Below are 18,753 nucleotides of genomic sequence, written 5' to 3' on the forward strand. Positions count from 1 at the left end.
GATTAGTTGACAAGAGCGTGAGGGAGACAATACTTAGCTGAACTCAACTGCACGTGACAAAGCTACAGTGTGTGTGAGGTGAGGAGACCTGTCTCAACACCAGAGGTGACGAGACCTGCCTCAACACCAGACCGGAGGCAGTCTACTCTCGCCAACCTGGTATGGAAGTCACAGTCAAGGCTAGGTTACTACTGGCACCCAGTCACCTATATACAGCACCTGCTTCTACACCAAGTCCGTATCACAAACACCTAACCACCTGTGATGATCTCGCTTCATGCAGATCGTCGTTCAATCCCCGACCGCCCAAGTGGTTGGGCACCATTCCTTCCCTCCGTCCCATCTCAGGGCCTTATCCTGATCTTTCCAAGTGCTAAATAGTAGTATTGGCTTGGCGCGCTCTCCTCACAGTTCCCTTCCCTTCTCCACATTAGACACAATATTAAATATTGCATCCCCGTGACCCGTATACAGATCAGGGCCAACATCCCCGTGACCCGTATACAGATCAGGGCCAACATCCCCGTGACCCGTATACAGATCAGGGCCAACATCCCCGTGACCCGTATACAGATCAGGGCCAACATCCCCGTGACTATCAGCAGGGTGAGGACCAGACACCGTCAACAGGGAGAGGACCAGACACAGTCAGCAGGGTGAGGACCAGACACAGTCAGCAGTGTGAGGACAGACACTGTCAGCAGGATGAGGACAGACACTGTCAGCAGGGTGAGGACCAGACACAGCAGGGTGAGGACCAGACACAGTCAGCAGGGTGAGGACCAGACACTGTCAGCAGGATGAGGACAGACACTGTCAGCAGGGTGAGGACCAGACACAGCAGGGTGAGGACCAGACACAGTCAGCAGGGTGAGGACCAGACACTGTCAGCAGGATGAGGACAGACACTGTCAGCAGGGTGAGGACCAGACACAGCAGGGTGAGGACCAGACACAGTCAGCAGTGTGAGGACAGACACTGTCAGCAGGATGAGGACAGACACTGTCAGCAGGGTGAGGACCAGACACAGCAGGGTGAGGACCAGACACAGTCAGCAGGGTGAGGACCAGACACAGCAGGGTGAGGACTAGACACAGTCAGCAGGGTGAGGACCAGACACAGCAGGGTGAGGACCAGACACAGTCAGCAGGGTGAGGACCAGACACAGTCAGCAGGGTGAGGACCAGACACAGTCAGCAGGGTGAGGACCAGACACAGTCAGCAGGGTGAGGACAGACAGTCAGCAGAGTGAAGACCAGACACTGTCAGCAAGGACACCAGTTGCAACATCTATGTGATAAACGAGTAGCCATATTTATGAGGCAGTGTTTAAGAGGTTGCAGAGACATGTTTACCACCACCTGGGCAGTCTCCTCCTGACTCACTGTTGGACACTCCGCTCACATGGTAAACCCTTCCACTCCTCAGTCTTACAATAATTGTAAGTGTTACAGAGGGGAGGTTATAGAGGTGTGAGGGAGGGAGGGCAAGTCGGGAGGGACTACAATGAGCCGGGAAGGTCACGGAGCACTAATACAGAATGGCTCCCTATGGTGACGAGTTTTTTTTTTTTTTTTTTTTTTTTTTTGGGGGGGGGGGGGGGGGAGCTACGAGAGTCGTGTGGGTAAGAGAAGTAGTGTATTCACCTAGTTGTGCTTGTGGGGGGGGGGGGAGGGGTTGAGCCCTGCTCTTTCGGCCCGCCTCTCAACTGTCAATCAATCAACTGTTTATAACTATTTTTTTCCACACACACACACCCAGGAAGCAGCCCATAACAGCTGTCTAACTCCCAGGTACCTGTTTACTGCTAGGTAACAGGGTCATCAGGGTGAATGAAACTCTGCCCATTTCTCTGCCGGCGCCGGGAATCGAACCTGGGCCACTGGATTACGAGTCCCGCGCGCTGTTCACTCAGCTACCAGACCCCTAGTGGGTGAGAGAGAAGTGCCAAGCACTATACATTCGGTCAATATAGGGGACCCACCTTCATGGGTTCTGTAGCACAGTGGTCTGCGTCTTCAACTCACAACAGAAGAATCTGGGTTCCATCCCCAGGCAGAACAGTAAAGGTTGGACACGTTTCCTTTCATCTGATACTTGTGTTCACCTAGCCGTGCACAGGTACCCGGGAGTTAGGCAACTATTGTGGGTTGCATCCTGGAGGTCAGTAGGCCTAAGGGGGGCCTCGATAAGCCTAAGTACCTACTAAACAATTTATCCCGACAACAGGAATTAGATAACACCAACCGCTACACTCTCTCATGACAAATACAATATTTATGAAGCTTTTGCAAATAATTCAAGCCAAGTGCCGTTAATTTCCTCACTACACGTCTGTAAGAATATGATATAAGGCCATTCATTCCCTGCCCTGCCTCGCCAGCGAGATGGCCAGGGTTCGCGAACCCTATGCAGGGTGTGTCAACTCGGCACCCCAGACATCATTGATCGCCCTCGTTCACCCAGCACTAATTGGGCATCTGGTTGTGAAGACATTAGCAGATTGTGTTCCATGGAAAACCAGTGTAGCAGATCATCCCTGGGGAGAGAGAGCTCTTCCCCAGCACACAATGTTCAGACCGGTCTTCTCTACCTTCCCTCTCTTACTAGAGAGTGTGTGGGAGGACACTATGACAACAAACACATACTACAACAGGTGGACACAACACTACAACAGGTGTGGACAACTACACCTGGTGTTCCACAAACATAAGACGTTAGAGGTATAAGGAGCCCTGCCAGCAATGACATGTCCCTTTATGTTGAAATATAACTGCTCATACGTTGTCATTGGAGCTATACGTTGCATTAAGGTAATCAATATTATGTTGCACTATATATAATAAATCGACTTACAATATTCAAAATCTACAATAATCTATCCATTTGCGCCCGATAAAAACAAGTGTTTTATTTCTACTTGTGTTGAGCAAGAGTTACTGTGATGCGCCTGAACCTAGACACTCTTGCTGGTCACAATTCAAATGGTATGACGTGCAGCATGATAAACGCAGACAGTAACAGTGTGATGGATCTGCCTGGAGACACTGAGAGCGGAGTGGTGTGGTGCAGCCTGGGGGGGGGGGGGGTTCCCCAGCCTCCCACAGTGTGGAAGACTGTGGCGGGGAGTACCCACCACAGCCTCCCACAGTGTATGGAGAACTGTGGTGGGGAGTACCCACCACAGCCTCCCACAGTGTGTGGAAGACTGTGGTGGGGAGTACCCACCACAGCCTCCCACAGTGTGTGGAAGACTGTGGTGGGGAGTACCCACCACAGCCTCCCACAGTGTGTGGAAGACTGTTGTGGGGAGTACCCACCACAGCCTCCCACAGTGTGTAGAAGACTGTGGTGGGGAGTACCCACCACAGCCTCCCACAGTGTGTGGAAGACTGTGGTGGGGAGTACCCACCACAGCCTCCCACAGTGTGTGGAAGACTGTTGTGGGGAGTACCCACCACAGCCTCCCACAGTGTGTAGAAGACTGTGGTGGGGAGTACCCACCACAGCCTCCCACAGTGTGTGGAAGACTGTGGTGGGGAGTACCCACCACAGCCTCCCACAGTGTGTGGAGGACTGTGGTGGGGAGTACCCACAACAGCCTCCCACAGTATGTGGGGGACTGTGGTGGGGAGTACCCACCACAGCCTCCCACAGTGTGTGGAGGACTGTGGTGGGGAGTACCCACAACAGCCTCCCACAGTGTGTGGAGACTGTGGTGGGGAGTACCCACCACAGCCTCCCACAGTGTGTGGACTGTGGTGGGGAGTACCCACAACAGCCTCCCACAGTGTGTGGAAGACTGTGGTGGGGAGTACCCACCACAGCCTCCCACAGTGTGTGGAAGACTGTGGTGGGGAGTACCCACCACAGCCTCCCACAGTGTGTGGAGGACTGTGGTGGGGAGTACCCACAACAGCCTCCCACAGTATGTGGGGGACTGTGGTGGGGAGTACCCACCACAGCCTCCCACAGTGTGTGGAGGACTGTGGTGGGGAGTACCCACAACAGCCTCCCACAGTGTGTGGAGACTGTGGTGGGGAGTACCCACCACAGCCTCCCACAGTGTGTGGACTGTGGTGGGGAGTACCCACAACAGCCTCCCACAGTGTGTGGAAGACTGTGGTGGGGAGTACCCACCACAGCCTCCCACCTGTGTCCCATCCAGGAAACAATTTAAGGTTGCCACAACGAATCTGGAAAGTAGTGGCAACGGTTGTTTTCACACATTAGATACGTAATTTTGTGTGGATGTAAATAAGTTTCCAAAACTTATTGCACGAAAAGTTGGCTAAAAAAAAAATTGAAACCTTGTGGCAACCTTAAATGTTTCATAAACGTAGTTTTTGGTATTGCCTTTATATATATATATATATATATATATATATATATATATATATATATATATATATATATATATATATATATATATATATATATATATATATATAAAGTGTAGAAATATAAAAATTATATTTCTACATTTAGTAAAATAAAACAGGATCATAATAAAGGTGGGTTCATCCTTTTTATTAATTTTTTTCACTTAATGGAGAATCTATGGTGGTGGTGGTGGTGGTTTTTGGTGAGTTGTGGTTGGTGGCTGTGGTGAGTGATGGTTACAGTTGGTGGTAATGATTGATAGTGTACATAGTTGCAGTGTGCATGTTAGTGTGGTGTGGTAGTGATGGTATTGTAATGGTGTGATGTAATAGTTGTGGTGTGGTAGTAGTGGTGTACTAGTTGTGGTGTGGTAATACTAAGATACATTAAACCTTTTAACTTGCAACATCAAGACTGTAACTTACTTAGCTAAATGAATATTGGGGTTCAGTCCTTGAGCCCGTTATGTGCCTCTGCCTCCGGAGATGCTGGAGAAAGCTTCAGCGAAACTATCTTTTAACGACATGAATCAGGCCCAACGCAATTGTAACATAAACGTTTTTTAGTTAATTTAGTACGTTTTTTCCCAAGTGAAGAACATCAGTATAGAGAACATTTGTTCTAGAATTATTGCCCCAATTCTTTCAGTATAATGCAATAACACACTTATTCACATATATATTTATATCTCGTATATTACCTTTTACCAATCCCAATTTTTAAATTCAAATTCAAGTTTTTAGTGAGTAAGAAAGTTTAAAATGTTTAATTATACAAAGTTTAAAGGTTACAAACTTGATTGATTAGAAAATAGAAAAAAAAAGTGTTGCTTCAGTAATGTGGGAAAGTTTGCTGTGCTTTGTCACAGAAGGTCAGCTGATGACGTGAGATTTGTGACGTGCTGGCTTGTCCGAGAGGCCTGTGGGGCCCCCTCTCTCATGAGAAGTCTGTGGGGCCCCTCTCTCAGGAGAAGCCTGTGGGGCCCCTCTCTCAGGAGAAGCCTGTGGGGCCCCTCTCTCAGGAGAAGCCTGTGGGGCCCCTCTCTCAGGAGAAGCCTGTGGGGCCCCTCTCTCAGGAGAAGCCTGTGGGGCCCCTCTCTCAGGAGAAGCCTGTGGGGCCCCTCTCTCAGGAGAAGCCTGTGGGGCCCCTCTCTCAGGAGAAGCCTGTGGGGCCCCTCTCTCAGGAGAAGCCTGTGGGGCCCCTCTCTCAGGAGAAGCCTGTGGGGCCCCTCTCTCAGGAGAAGCCTGTGGGGCCCCTCTCTCAGGAGAAGCCTGTGGGGCCCCTCTCTCAGGAGAAGCCTGTGGGGCCCCTCTCTCAGGAGAAGCCTGTGGGGCCCCTCTCTCAGGAGAAGCCTGTGGGGCCCCTCTCTCAGGAGAAGCCTGTGGGGCCCCTCTCTCAGGAGAAGCCTGTGGGGCCCCTCTCTCAGGAGAAGCCTGTGGGGCCCCTCTCTCAGGAGAAGCCTGTGGGGCCCCTCTCTCAGGAGAAGCCTGTGGGGCCCCTCTCTCAGGAGAAGCCTGTGGGGCCCCTCTCTCAGGAGAAGCCTGTGGGGCCCCTCTCTCAGAAGCCTGTGGGGCCCCCTCTCTCCTGAGAGGCATGTGGGGCCCCTTTCTCAGGAGAGGCCTGTGGGGCCCCTCTCTTCCTATGGGCTATCTTGAGATGATTTCGGGACTTAGCGTGCCCGCGGCCCGGTCCTTGACCAGGCCTCCTTTTTGTTACACATCCTCAGCAAGCAGCCCGTAGCAGCTGTCAAACTCCCACGTACTTATTTACTGCTAGGTGAACAGGTGCATCATGGTGAAAGAAACTCCGCCCATTTGTTTCGGCCCCCCCGGGGATCAAGCCCGGAACCTTAGGACTACGAATTCCGAGCGCTGTCCACTCAGCCGCTACCCATGAGCCACAACAGTCATTACATTTGAAAATACAAATATAACCCTGTTCCATGTTTGTTTACTGTGATTTGTAGTTAGCTAAGGGACTCCTGGTGAGCTGAAGTAGCCATTGCCACATCATAATATGAGCTGTGTCCTGTATTACACAATGTGTATGTCCTGCATTACTTACACTGTGTATGTCTTGTATTACACAATGTGTAAGTCCTGTATTATTCACACAATGGCAAACATATCCCCAATTTGTAAGTAATTATGAGATATTGATCCAAAACTATCTATGGCGGAATGGTTTACACAGTGAGTGAAGCTCTCCACCAAACTAGCAGTTTTCTAGCCAAAATTTAACAAACACCATACTATGACAGCGATTATATTACATTTGATGAACTGCAACACACACTACTCGAGTAATTAAGTGTTGCAAACCATACAACACTAAACAATGCCTGCCATATTTCAAGCCAATTTTTTTTCTTAAACTTTTCTCAAGAACTTTTAATTCAAACCTAAAGAGTTACTAAGGATATCAGGAACATCTTGGGCGGACTGTGCAAGACTTGATTGCAATTGCACATCATAGTTTTTTTGCAGAGCTCTTTCTGCCTTTTTTTAAATATAGGTGACATTTGCATATTTCCAATCTAGGGGAATTATCCCTTGATCCAAAGATTTCTGAAAAAGGAGTTTCAATGGTAGGCATAATTCATTTGCCAGTTTCTTTACGACTTCGGATTGAATTCCATACCCACCAAGGACTTTTGAGTCATTTTAATTTGTCAATCGACTTGAGAATGGTCCAGGACGGACCGAAAAGTCGTCGTCCCTTCAACTTCTAGTGTGTGGTCTGGTCAACATACTTCAGCCACGTTATTGTGACTCATCGCCTGCTTAATTTGTCAATGTTCTTCCTGATTGTGTCGCACGTAATGGGCATGTAACTATGTATATGTAACTAGCTGGCCACACATATGTACATTTGTTAGCTTAAAGAACATTGTACTCCAGTTCCTGAAACTGTTAAGTGACACTGTGACCTTTCTGCCACCGCCCACATACTAACATCTCCAACCAGGCTAATACATTACTTATGCACACTTTAGAGTGCCGCACACTACTCTATTTCACATCATAAATGTTGCAAGTTTCAAATCAATACAAAGTAGCTTTCTATGGTATGGCTGTTACCAGCTATCAATGGCATGCTGTAGCAAGGTCATCTTGTACATATACAGGACAACACGTTAACGATACACACACATAAGAGAGGCAGTAGCCCCCGACTCCATCACGCACGCCTGATAAAGGTTGGGAGCTGAACTTTACCTCCAAACACAGACCTTCATCAGCTATTCCCAGATTACACACACTTTTAAACTGGGCACAAGTTATTTTGGGCCCAACACATCACTCTCCTCCCTCTCACTCTCCTAATCACAACAACTTGAATATTACAGTACACATGATTTTGGGAGAATATTTAACTCCTTGTGGACGTTGTGGTTTCTTTATTCCATTATATTATTGGTAAGAAAATATTTGACTGATAAAAATACGAAATATTTATGAACGATTCGGGGGTAGGATTCCAGCTTCCAAAATACTGATACTTTCACGAAAGTTGTTAAAATGTTTAACTTTTTGAGTCTCTAATTTTTAATTGATTGAAAAACGTGTAAATGTTTGTTTTTCCTTCAGTAAGTACATTATTTTTCCTGGAGCCTGCCCCTCTCTCCTGGAACCTGCCCCTCTCTCCTGGAACCTGCCCCTCTCTCCTGGAGCCTGCCCCTCTCTCCTGGAGCCTGCCCCTCTCTCCTGGAACCTGCCTTTCTCCTGGAACCTCCTTCTGTCCTGGAACTTGCCTCCCTCTCTCTCTCTCCCTTAGAACTTTCTTCCAAGCTCCAAGAGGGAGTTTTCTCTTGCAAGCTCCGTTGTCTTTTTCTATATTCCAGAGGTCTGCAATCGTTCAAGGGCAAAATTATCAGTTGGTGTTTAAGAGTGGTTGGTGTGGGTGATGTTTGGGAGTGAGAAAGGCGGGACACGTGCAGCACGGGTTGAGAGCAGCTGCACCACACCGGCACTCCTCACAGCGGTCCTGCTACACCTGCTCCACTTTAACCAGCACCCGCTTCACCGCGGGTCACCGCTCTGGTCCTTAAAGTGTGATGTGATGAGCAACACTGCCGAGGGAGACCTGCCAGCTTTGACCTCAGCCCCCTTGGAGCGTTCATATACACGCACCTGCACTCCGACACACCCGAGCATCACCGGTTCGAACCCTGCGGCAGAACACAAGCGTTTTGGCAATGTTTCCTTTCAGTTCTATTTTCTTATATGGAGAAATTTGAACTTTCGCCATATAGGAAGGCAAAACCCCTAAGAAACCCTTTGTCTGAGCCCTGATGGTCTCCTGTGTAAACAGGTAGATGTTGCAATGGGTTTCCCCTAGTTTTCCTAATCTAAATGTTGATGTGTACCATGTTAACGTCACGGGACGATAGGAAGCTCATGACATTAAATATGCCCCCCTTCCTTCGCCCTATAATGACACTTTGTCACTTTGTCAAGTGACAAAGAGAATACTTACACAAATATCGAATGAAAATCTTACTGATCTAACAAATTCACAAAGGCCTGAAAGTTATAGCATTAAATATTATGAGAAATATCGTGTGGAGACATTCACATATGGGACTAATAGAGCAAGAACTCGGCAATGTGATGTTATAGTGGCCAGAATACGCCTGGGATATAGACGTATCTGGCAGCTTTCTCAAAACCCAAATGTCGAGTACACAATGTGTCAACTTTGTGAAAGTGAAAACCTGCACTCCCTTGAACATTATATTGTAGAATGTCCCAAATTGTCTGACTTTCGCCCTCCTGGGCTGAGGTATGCTGAACTCTGTAACTACTATATGAATACTGGAATACTTGATGATATATTGGACTTGTACCCAAGATTGACCATGTAATGTATCAATTATACAATGCATGTATGTGTATACAGGATATGTGGAAGCTGGTCAGAATTGCACTTCACCTTAGTAAATGCACATTAATGACACTATGTAAAAGACACATCGACCACTTTATGTAGGGTAGACGTAAATCTGTGTATTTATGTCTGTTAGATTAGCATCTTAAAAGCACTACAATCACCTTCTGTGGTTGATTGTTCAATAAATCCCTGGACTATATGTTTAACAGATCTCTCACCATGTGGGACAGATGAAAATGCTATGTATATTCTGGTTAGCATTGTAAATGTGTGGCCACGTCTGTGGCCACACATTTAGAAAATAATAATAATAAAATAACAAACTAGCGGAACCTCGAGAAGCCAGTCATCCTGCCCTTGATAATGACAATATATCAGTACACGTCCGTAAGATAACGTCTTTCCTGTTCACGTCAGACTATGGTACAATCTTTTCGTGCCCCTCCTAAATTATTGTACTGTGGCAGCCGGTCGTATTAACAACAGTTACTATTAACCACAAGTCCCGGTCCCTTTATCAGTCAGTAAAATATTGGAGAGTTATCAACAATATACTGTTAGTCAGTGTTACACAGGTCTGCCCCAGTCATCACTCTCTAGTGCTTTTTACCCCACACCCGCTCTCCCTTCATCTCAAACCCCCAACTCTACCTCACTCTCTTACTTTACAACGCTGTCTCCTGTGTCATGCTCACGCTAGCACACTCATACCTTACCACAGGTCTGGGGCCACAGGTCTGGGGCCACAGGTCTGGGGCCACAGGTCTGGGGCCACAGGTCTGGGATTGACAGGCCTGGGACCACGAGGTCCCAGACCACCGGGGTTCGATTCCCCATACCGTAGGAAACAAAAATGGGCAGAGTTCCTTTCATCCTGACGCCCCTGTTCACCTAGCAGTAAATAGATACCTGGGAGTTAGATAGCTGTTACGGACAGCTTCTGGGGGGATTTGTGTGAGTGAAAAAAATAGTAGTAACAGTTGATTGACAGTTGAGAGGCGAGCCTAAAGAGCAGAGCTCGACCCCCGCAAGCACAACTAGGTGAATACAGACCCTGAGAGAGCGCTACCAGCCCGTCCTCTAAACAAAGACACAGTCTATTCCATGCACCCGCCAAACCCGCTTATTTATGAATGAAAAACGGTTTTACACATGACTCACAACTGATGACGTCCGAACACCTCCGGAACAAGTGCTTCGCTGACGACTTTTGTTCGATAACTATTAAGGGTTCCAAAGGATATTGTTATTTAATTGTTACCCATATGAACACACAGGGGATCTCCCAGGACAATACTAGGCCTTCTTACATGATAAGCGTTGATATTCATAGTAAGCTAACACAAATTTAAGTTTATTAATTTAAAAAATCACACATACCTGCTTGATGGGGTTCTGGGAGCTCTTCTACTCCCCAAGCCCGGAGCCCGAGGCCAGACTTGATACGAAGCTAAGGAGGATTCCGTAATTGATAATAGGTACTGGCAGCATCTGTGATGATGGGTGAGGACACACTCAGGTGTAGGCGAGATGATCCACTCCGCCCAGTGTAGGTGGTCACGTGGCGCCCTCCTGAGGCTCGCTACACACCCCGCCTACACCTCGTCCCCGAGGTTCACACTACCTCGTCACCGGTCCAGGTCGCTCTAGGCTCCCTCAACAAGTAGGCCGGTGTGGTCTACACGGCTCCACACTATTTATCACGTAGCTTATCCAGGGCTAATGGCACCCGAGCTCTGCCCAGCCAACACTATATCATGCATGCTCACTGAACCGAAACAACGGTGCAGGGATCTACAGCTAGACCCCAGCAGGACCCCTGCAGGACCCCAGCAGGACCCCTGCAGGACCCCTGCAGGACCCCAGCGGGACCCCAGCGGGACCCCAGCGGAACCCCAGCAGGACCCCAAATACCCAGCGATGGCGTGTCTGGCTTGAAAGGGTATGTTCCTCAAATGAAAATTATGTCTACACTTGATGGGGAGGGAAGGGGTGGGAACTAAAGGGTTTATATACACCGCAACGCCTACTTGGCGTCCACATATACCAGAGGTCAGCCTCACCACCCTCCATACACTCCTACATAATGTTTTAGGGGAGACGTGGGAGAGAGAGAGAGATCTCCACTGGCACACAAGTCACACAGCAACACTCTCCCACACAGCAACACCCTCCACACAACACACCCTTCACACAGCAACATCCTCCACACAACACACCCTTCACACAGCAACACCCTCCACACAGCACACCCTCAACCAATGTAAACATAGCATGTTGCCTCTTTGATTACAAAACTATCCTCAGTGTTTATGTTGTAGAATAAAATGTTCATGTGTTTATGTTTAAATAAAAAACAAATCTGGCAACGTTTTCATGAAAGTTTGTGTGGTTCATGTGAAGGTATAATGTGTGTTTGGCATCATTATTTCACTACTAAATATTACCTCTACACTTATCATTTATAAGTCTTGAAATGTTTCACTGCTGCTCCAGACTAACTTAATAAGGAGCATTGGTCTAAAAATTCATCTTCTACTGGGAAAACAATCAACAGTGAACTTAATATAGAAGCATATATAGAAGGCGCATTGTGACAAGTGTTCCATACTCACCAACAATAATAAACCCCACATTGGTTGAGTTAGGACAGTTGAGAGTAAACCCCATAGGACAACACTATTTGTCAACTATTTATATTGTTCTTAAAAGATTCCCACATTTTGCACCCACAAGATAACGTAAAATTTTAAGGGTTGACAGATGTTAATCTTCTTGTTTGATAAGCTGTTGACTTGAGACAGTTCAACAAGTCCCAGCTGTGTCTGGGTACAAGTGACAGGATGAACAACCCAGCGGGTTTTCTTCCTATTGGGGAGTGTTGTACATGCTGCTATGGCGGTGTGCCCACTCACAAGATGAATGACGCTGCCTAATAAACTCGCCCCTCGGGGCATTTTTTTTGTAATTTACCCCCCCCCCCACCCCTCCCCCAACACACGGAACCAACGCAGACAACAGATACCAACATCAAGCTCAAAATATATATTTATACTGACTTATGTGGCGAAGTTTCGGCACTATCGTACATCTCATTCCGATAAGATAATGTACTCTTGTATTTGCAGGCGATGAGTCACAATAACGTGGCTGAAGTATGTTTACCAGACCACACACTAGAAATTGAAGGGACGACGACGTTTCGGTCCGTCCTGGACCATTCTCAAGCCAAATACTCTTGTATTTGTCACACAACGTTACAATTTTTACCTAGTTAAAAGGCTATAACAAGGACTAAGGTGATATGAACGCTGTGGCTAGATTGTGTGTGCATTACGTCATGGTCTGTTACTATAAACAATAAAGGAGAAGTGCGACAAAGGTTAGAAACACATTGTATACCAGGACTCTCGTCTTCATGGGCCGCAATGTTACACTGTGTTCACCTTGTTCAGTAACATCTGCCGCACACTCTTCCTGCTGCTACTGTTGCTGCTGTTGTTGCTGCTGTTGCTGCTGTTGCTGCTGTTGCTGCTGTTGCTGCTGCTGCTACTGTTGCTGCTGCTGTTCCTGCTGCTACTGTTGATGCTGCTGCTACTGTTGATGCTGCTGCTACTGTTGATGCTGCTGCTACTGTTGATGCTGCTGTTACTACTGTTACTACTGTTGCTGCTACTGTTGTTGCTGCTGTTGCTACTGTTGTTGCTGTTGCTGTTGCTCCAAAACGTTCTCTTGATCTCTCACAACTACTGGTGTTACTACCACTACTACTGCTCCTGCAAGTGGTGTTACTACTACTGTTGTTGATACTAGTGGTTGCTACGCCTACTGCTACCGAGGCTACAGCACCACTACACTAGAACTGCTGCTAATGTACCAACATCTACTACTGTCACTTTCATCAATCCTGACACTTAAATGTCTTGAACTTAAAGGCGTTTCATTATTTTTTTTGAGATATATACAAGAGTTGTTACATTCTTGTACAGCCACTAGTACGCGTAGCGTTTCGGGCAGGTCCCTGGAATACGATCCCCGCCGCGAAGAATGGTTGTTACAACCAAGTACACATTTTACTGTTGAGTTAAACAGAGGCTACAGTTAAGGATTTACTCCCAGTAAATCCTCCCCCCGGCCAGGATACGAACCCATGACAAAGCGCTCGCGGAACGCCAGGAGAGTGTCTTACCACTACACCACGGAGACTTGTAAAAGTTGACATTGACACACACACCTATCAGAACACTGACTGCTAATGAGGCCCAAACAGAAGGCTACTTGAGAGTAAAGGCACTCAATTACTCCAACATTCAATCAATGGTGAGAGAGGGCACAGTAAGGAGGGAGTAATGAGCACCAGAGCGGCGGTGTTGACCTGGCCACCACAGCCTCTGCGCCTGCTCACTTGTCAGGGACACTTCCTCCTAACACACCAAATCGTGTTCGTCTAGGCCTGAAATTCGTCCTTGTTTACAGTTAGAGTCCCCGTGCACTGGCCGCCACTGCCTGCCTGGCTGGTTACCAAGGCTATAATTGTGTGTGCCTCACCAGAGCGTGGGTGTGTCAACTCCCCCGCCAAAACACTATACCGACCTCCTCCTCCTCCTCCTCCCCAACACACACCAGCTGAACAGTGTGTGTGATCAACGCCCTCACCGGCGGCACATGTCATCAAACCCGCCACTAACACACACGCACTCTCCTCATAATGTAACTTTTCACTACAAATGTATCCAAGTCCAAATATAGACTTTGATCAATATCAGGCTGATCGCTCCGATGAGCAACTATGCATAGGTGTTATACCATGATCAAATACACCAGTTTGATTGGGACTGTCCAGAGCACTCAAATCCTCCCCCCTCCCCACACTTCCCCCTCTCCACCACCTTAGTCCCCTCTCTTCCTCCTCCACCCTCCCGCCCCCTTCCCCTTTCTCTCAGAAAATATAGAATTTTCACAGGTAAACTTTCACACTCTACGGGCATCCCATACCAGATTATATCATGGATTTATTTCAGATTTCATGTTGGGATTCAGCTCAGATTTTCATGTTTTATCGCTCGGGGGTGTTGTGTTACACGTTATATATATTTTAAAGCATTTAACTTAGGCGTACCCGACCAGCTTATGTCCGTCCCATACCCCATGCCTGTCCCCATACAAATTTGGGTGAGGTTTGCCCCAAGTGTCTGGCCTTCAACATTGGGCATTCACTCTCATATTATATATATATATAAATATATAAATATATATATATATATATATATATATATATATATATATATATATATATATATATATATATATATATATATATATATAACCTAGAAGGGGTACCACCTCTCGTGCAAGTGTAGGGACCCATAGCCTCGGAGAAGAAAATAAAGAGTATTCAGAGAAGACCTTGTGGATCCTCACTGAACACTTTGATATTTTCTTCTCCTACCACCCCTATTCTTTTGGTATGTGTGTATATTTATCTAACTTTATTTGAAAATGTCATTACACAAAAAAGTTACAATATTGATTACATGCAGGGTACAAGGCTGCTTGTCACAAGTTGTATAGCTCCTCCAGCTCCTCAGATGGCGGGCAGGAACCATGGATGCAGTGAGCATTTCATATATATATATATATATATATATATATATATATATATATATATATATATATATATATATATATATATATATATATATATATATATAACCCCTTCCCTTCCCCTTCTGTATATATACATATACAGAAGGGGTGCATAACGTAAATAAGAAGGAGAGCAAGTGGTGTTCCTTGGCAACAGAGAGAGAGGCAACATCTTAATATTCCGCCACTGATAACTATCTGACTTGTTCTTAGTTATGCCCCCCCCCCCTCCTTCCCAGACCAGCTGCCCCCCCCCCCAGTGTTCACCCCAACCCTGGTCACCACACCAGTGGTGCACCGGGCCCCCTGGTCACCACACCAGTGGTGCACCGGGCCCCCTGGTCACCACACCAGTGGTGCACCGGGCCCCTGGTCACCACACCAGTGGTGCACCGGGCCCCCTGGTCACCACACCAGTGGTGCACCGGGCCCTGGTCTAACAGTACCAGCAGCGGGGCGTGAGGGTTAGCCTTCAACAGCCCTCAGCATCAGAGCACCACCACACTGCTCTCACACACACACTGTGTACCTCCTGACCCCACACTTAGCCTGGACCCTCTGCTCCGCTACTCTACTCCTTCCACACACTCACCCTCGGCCAGGCATAACACACAAATAAAACTTTAACAAAAGGTATATTATCTGGAAGCAAATAAGCTGGAAGTTTGCTGCACGCTGAGAAACACGCAACACAAACTTGCACAAGGCGCACATTATTTGGAAAATGAAAGGCTGTACAGTAGAAAGTCAGGAGGCAACAGGAGAGAAAGTAGGCCCCAAGATGGCTCAGACACCCTCAAGCTTCCACCGCAACACAAAACCCCGCCACCAACACCAACTGTAAGACAAGAAAAATGAGGCTGGGTAGACTGTATTTTCCTAGATTGTCAAAAAGCACTTGACGCTGTTCCCCGTGAAACACTGGTGTGTATGACGGAGAGACAGGCTGGGATAACTGGGAAAACACTGTCCCTTCAGGTACTATGGGAGTACCTGTAGGGAAGAAAGGAAAGAGTAACCGTCAAAGATGAGGTTTCAAGCTTGGGGACGCCAGTGAGAGAAGAGCCACAAGCCAGCCAACATGTCTTCACGAGAAGGTGGAAAGAAAAAGCCGCTGAAGGCGCCCAAGAAGAAGAACGCGGACATGGACGACGATGATAAGGCTTTTATGGAAAAGAAAAAAAAAGAGGACAAAAAGATGAAGGAGCTGCAGGCACGTGCAGCTAAAGGTGGTCCACTAGCAAGTGGTGATATCAAAAAGAGTGGAAAGAAGTAACTACGGCCACATCTCACTAGATAACGCACTTGACCCCCACCATTATTTCATTGTAACACTTCATGAGGCATTTGTTTCATAAAATAAAAATGATATAAAAGCTGGAGGAATGTAACAAGTGAGGTGCCATAGGCTGACTCCTGGAACCACTGCTGTTCCTAATTTATGCACACGACCTACCCGAGGGAGTGAGCTCAGACATGTCAATGCTTGCAGATGAGGTAATGCTCATGAGGAATATAAAAACAAAGAGGACTACAGAAAATTACAGAAGGTTCCTGACAAACTCTAGGAGTGGTCAAACAAGAGATTACTGGAATTTAATTTCCACAAATGTAAGGTAATGAAGATATGATAGGGAGAGAGGAGACCAGAAGGCATCTACACCATAAGGGGAAGGGACGACATATGCCCGGTGTCGAAGGGTTCCAGAAGGGCTCTTAAGTTTGTCTCCCCCTCGTGGTGTTGTCTGGGCACAGGTAAGGGGTTATATTTTTTATTGTTGCCGCCCGAGGCGGCTAGTTTATTGTGCACCCTATACTCAACCTGTGAGCGGTAGCGCAAAAAACATTACAGAGAGCACAAAAGGTCTTTATCAGACCTCAACGGAGATTATTACATAAACAATTTCATCTATCCTTTACACCTTATAATTATAATGTCAGCTAGTTAGAGAATGTTCTATTTCAAGAGCTATATATTAATTTATTAACAGTAAGTCATTATACATACATGGCAGGTCTTATCGTTAATACATACTTGAATGAGCAATGGAGATATTACAGAGTCATAGGGGAGCTGCTGTTTATTATTAGTCTTCACAATACACTACTTGTTTCTTAATCTCATATGTTGTTTATCTATTGGGAGCGAAATATGGGTACAGTGCAAGGATTTCAGGTATTTTATCCTTAGTAATAAGATAGGTTGCCATATCATACAACGTGAGTTTCGATTTATCTCTAAATAGCTCAATTTTACTACAATCCATGATATAGTGTTCGAGTGTGTGTCTGTCTTTGTCCACACACTTTACTTCATCTAGATCCCTATACAAGCCAAACTGCCAGAGATACCTGTTGCCAAATCTTATTCAAGCTGTGACAACGTCTGTTAGTCTACTTATTTTGTTACTTGCCCCATATACATATTTTACTTCACACACACTACTTCATTGACATACTTCATTGTGATGAACAATGGACCTGCTAGTTCCAGTTTGCACTGTTCTACTTTCTTCAAATTCATCCAAGAGTTCTCGTCTAATGACACTTTTAAGGGACCTATATGATAATTCAAGATTCCGTTCAATACTGTCTTTATTTACTGCAGCCTTTGCAAGGGCATCAACTTTATCATGTTCCTGCAGGCCAATGTGAGAAGGAATCCACGACATTTTTGTATTTACCCTCTTGCTAAGTATGCTTATATGTATGTCTGACTTCTGAGACAAGCACGTTATTACTTGATTGCAAACTATTTATTGCTAGTAGTCAGGAAAGGGAGTCGGAAATAATTAATCTGTCTACTTCAGTGTTGTCAATAATTTCGAGTACTACAAGTAATGTTACCAACTCAGCTTGCATTGTGGATGCCCAGTTACCAACTCTTATATTCCTTTGAATTATGTTGCCATAGGCTTATGGGCAATATCAGCACTTCCTGCCCTCCCTGTAGCTGTGTTGAGTGATCCGTCAGTGTATACGGTCTGTGCGATATTGTTTTTATTTTGTACAAGGTGGGAGGACTACGATAATCCGGTGTCCCCTGCCGTGGCATGTGGTGGTGGGCCTGCGGCTCCTGCGGGGAGTGATCGTGATACGGGCGTGGTGGTGGCGGAGTGTGTGTGTCCCGGGGGCGGTGGACGGTGTGGGGACCTCAGTGCCTGCTCCTGTGCCCTTCCCTGCGTCACCAGGTCCAGGTTCGCTGGAATGGGAGGTTGTTGCCCCTGCCGTCGGAGGTGGCACGAGCCGTGACGTAGTTATGGTACTGAAGAAGAATGCCATCCGGCAGGACTCCGTGGCCCTGGACCCTGTGCCGGGGTTCCCCGTCCAACCGGCGCCGGTGGTGGGGGCCCGTGCTGGATATTCCGTTGCCCCCGGGGTAGGCGCGGGCCCCATAATACGGACAGATGGGCTGTCTGGGATGCGTCTTGTGCGAAGGATCCTCGGACTGTGTTTCCGGATAAGTATGAGTATTGGTGACTGTGTTTATGTTCTCTGTTCTGTATGTAGTTTGTGTATTTGCCTTTGTGTTGTGCTTGTTGTCTCTCTTATTATCCTGTGCTTATGTTTTGATTCTATTCTGATGTGGCGTTCCGGTACCTCTTCTTTTATGCCTTTCTTTATGTGCTTTGTTTATGCCAAATATATACAACCTGACAGTTTTCCCTGTGGCGCTCCGGTGCCTTGTTATTTTGATGTGCCCATTTATGTATTTGTTTATACCATATATATATATATATATATATATATATATATATATATATATATATATATTATATATAATGTGTGTATATCACGAAAATAAACACGTGATTAAAAATGTGACAGTGT

General features: G+C 46.6%; 1 protein-coding gene across 4 annotated transcripts in view; it reads right to left on the reverse strand.

Annotated features, from left to right (window-relative positions):
• Positions 1-18,753, reverse strand: part of LOC123745757 (phosphatidylcholine:ceramide cholinephosphotransferase 2) — a 105,787-nt gene that overhangs the window by 50,263 nt on the left and 36,771 nt on the right. The gene's annotated exons all lie outside the window — the stretch shown is intronic.

This window comes from Procambarus clarkii, chromosome 88 (genome assembly GCF_040958095.1).
Source record: "Procambarus clarkii isolate CNS0578487 chromosome 88, FALCON_Pclarkii_2.0, whole genome shotgun sequence".
In the NCBI taxonomy this organism is placed as follows: Eukaryota; Metazoa; Arthropoda; class Malacostraca; order Decapoda; family Cambaridae; genus Procambarus; species Procambarus clarkii.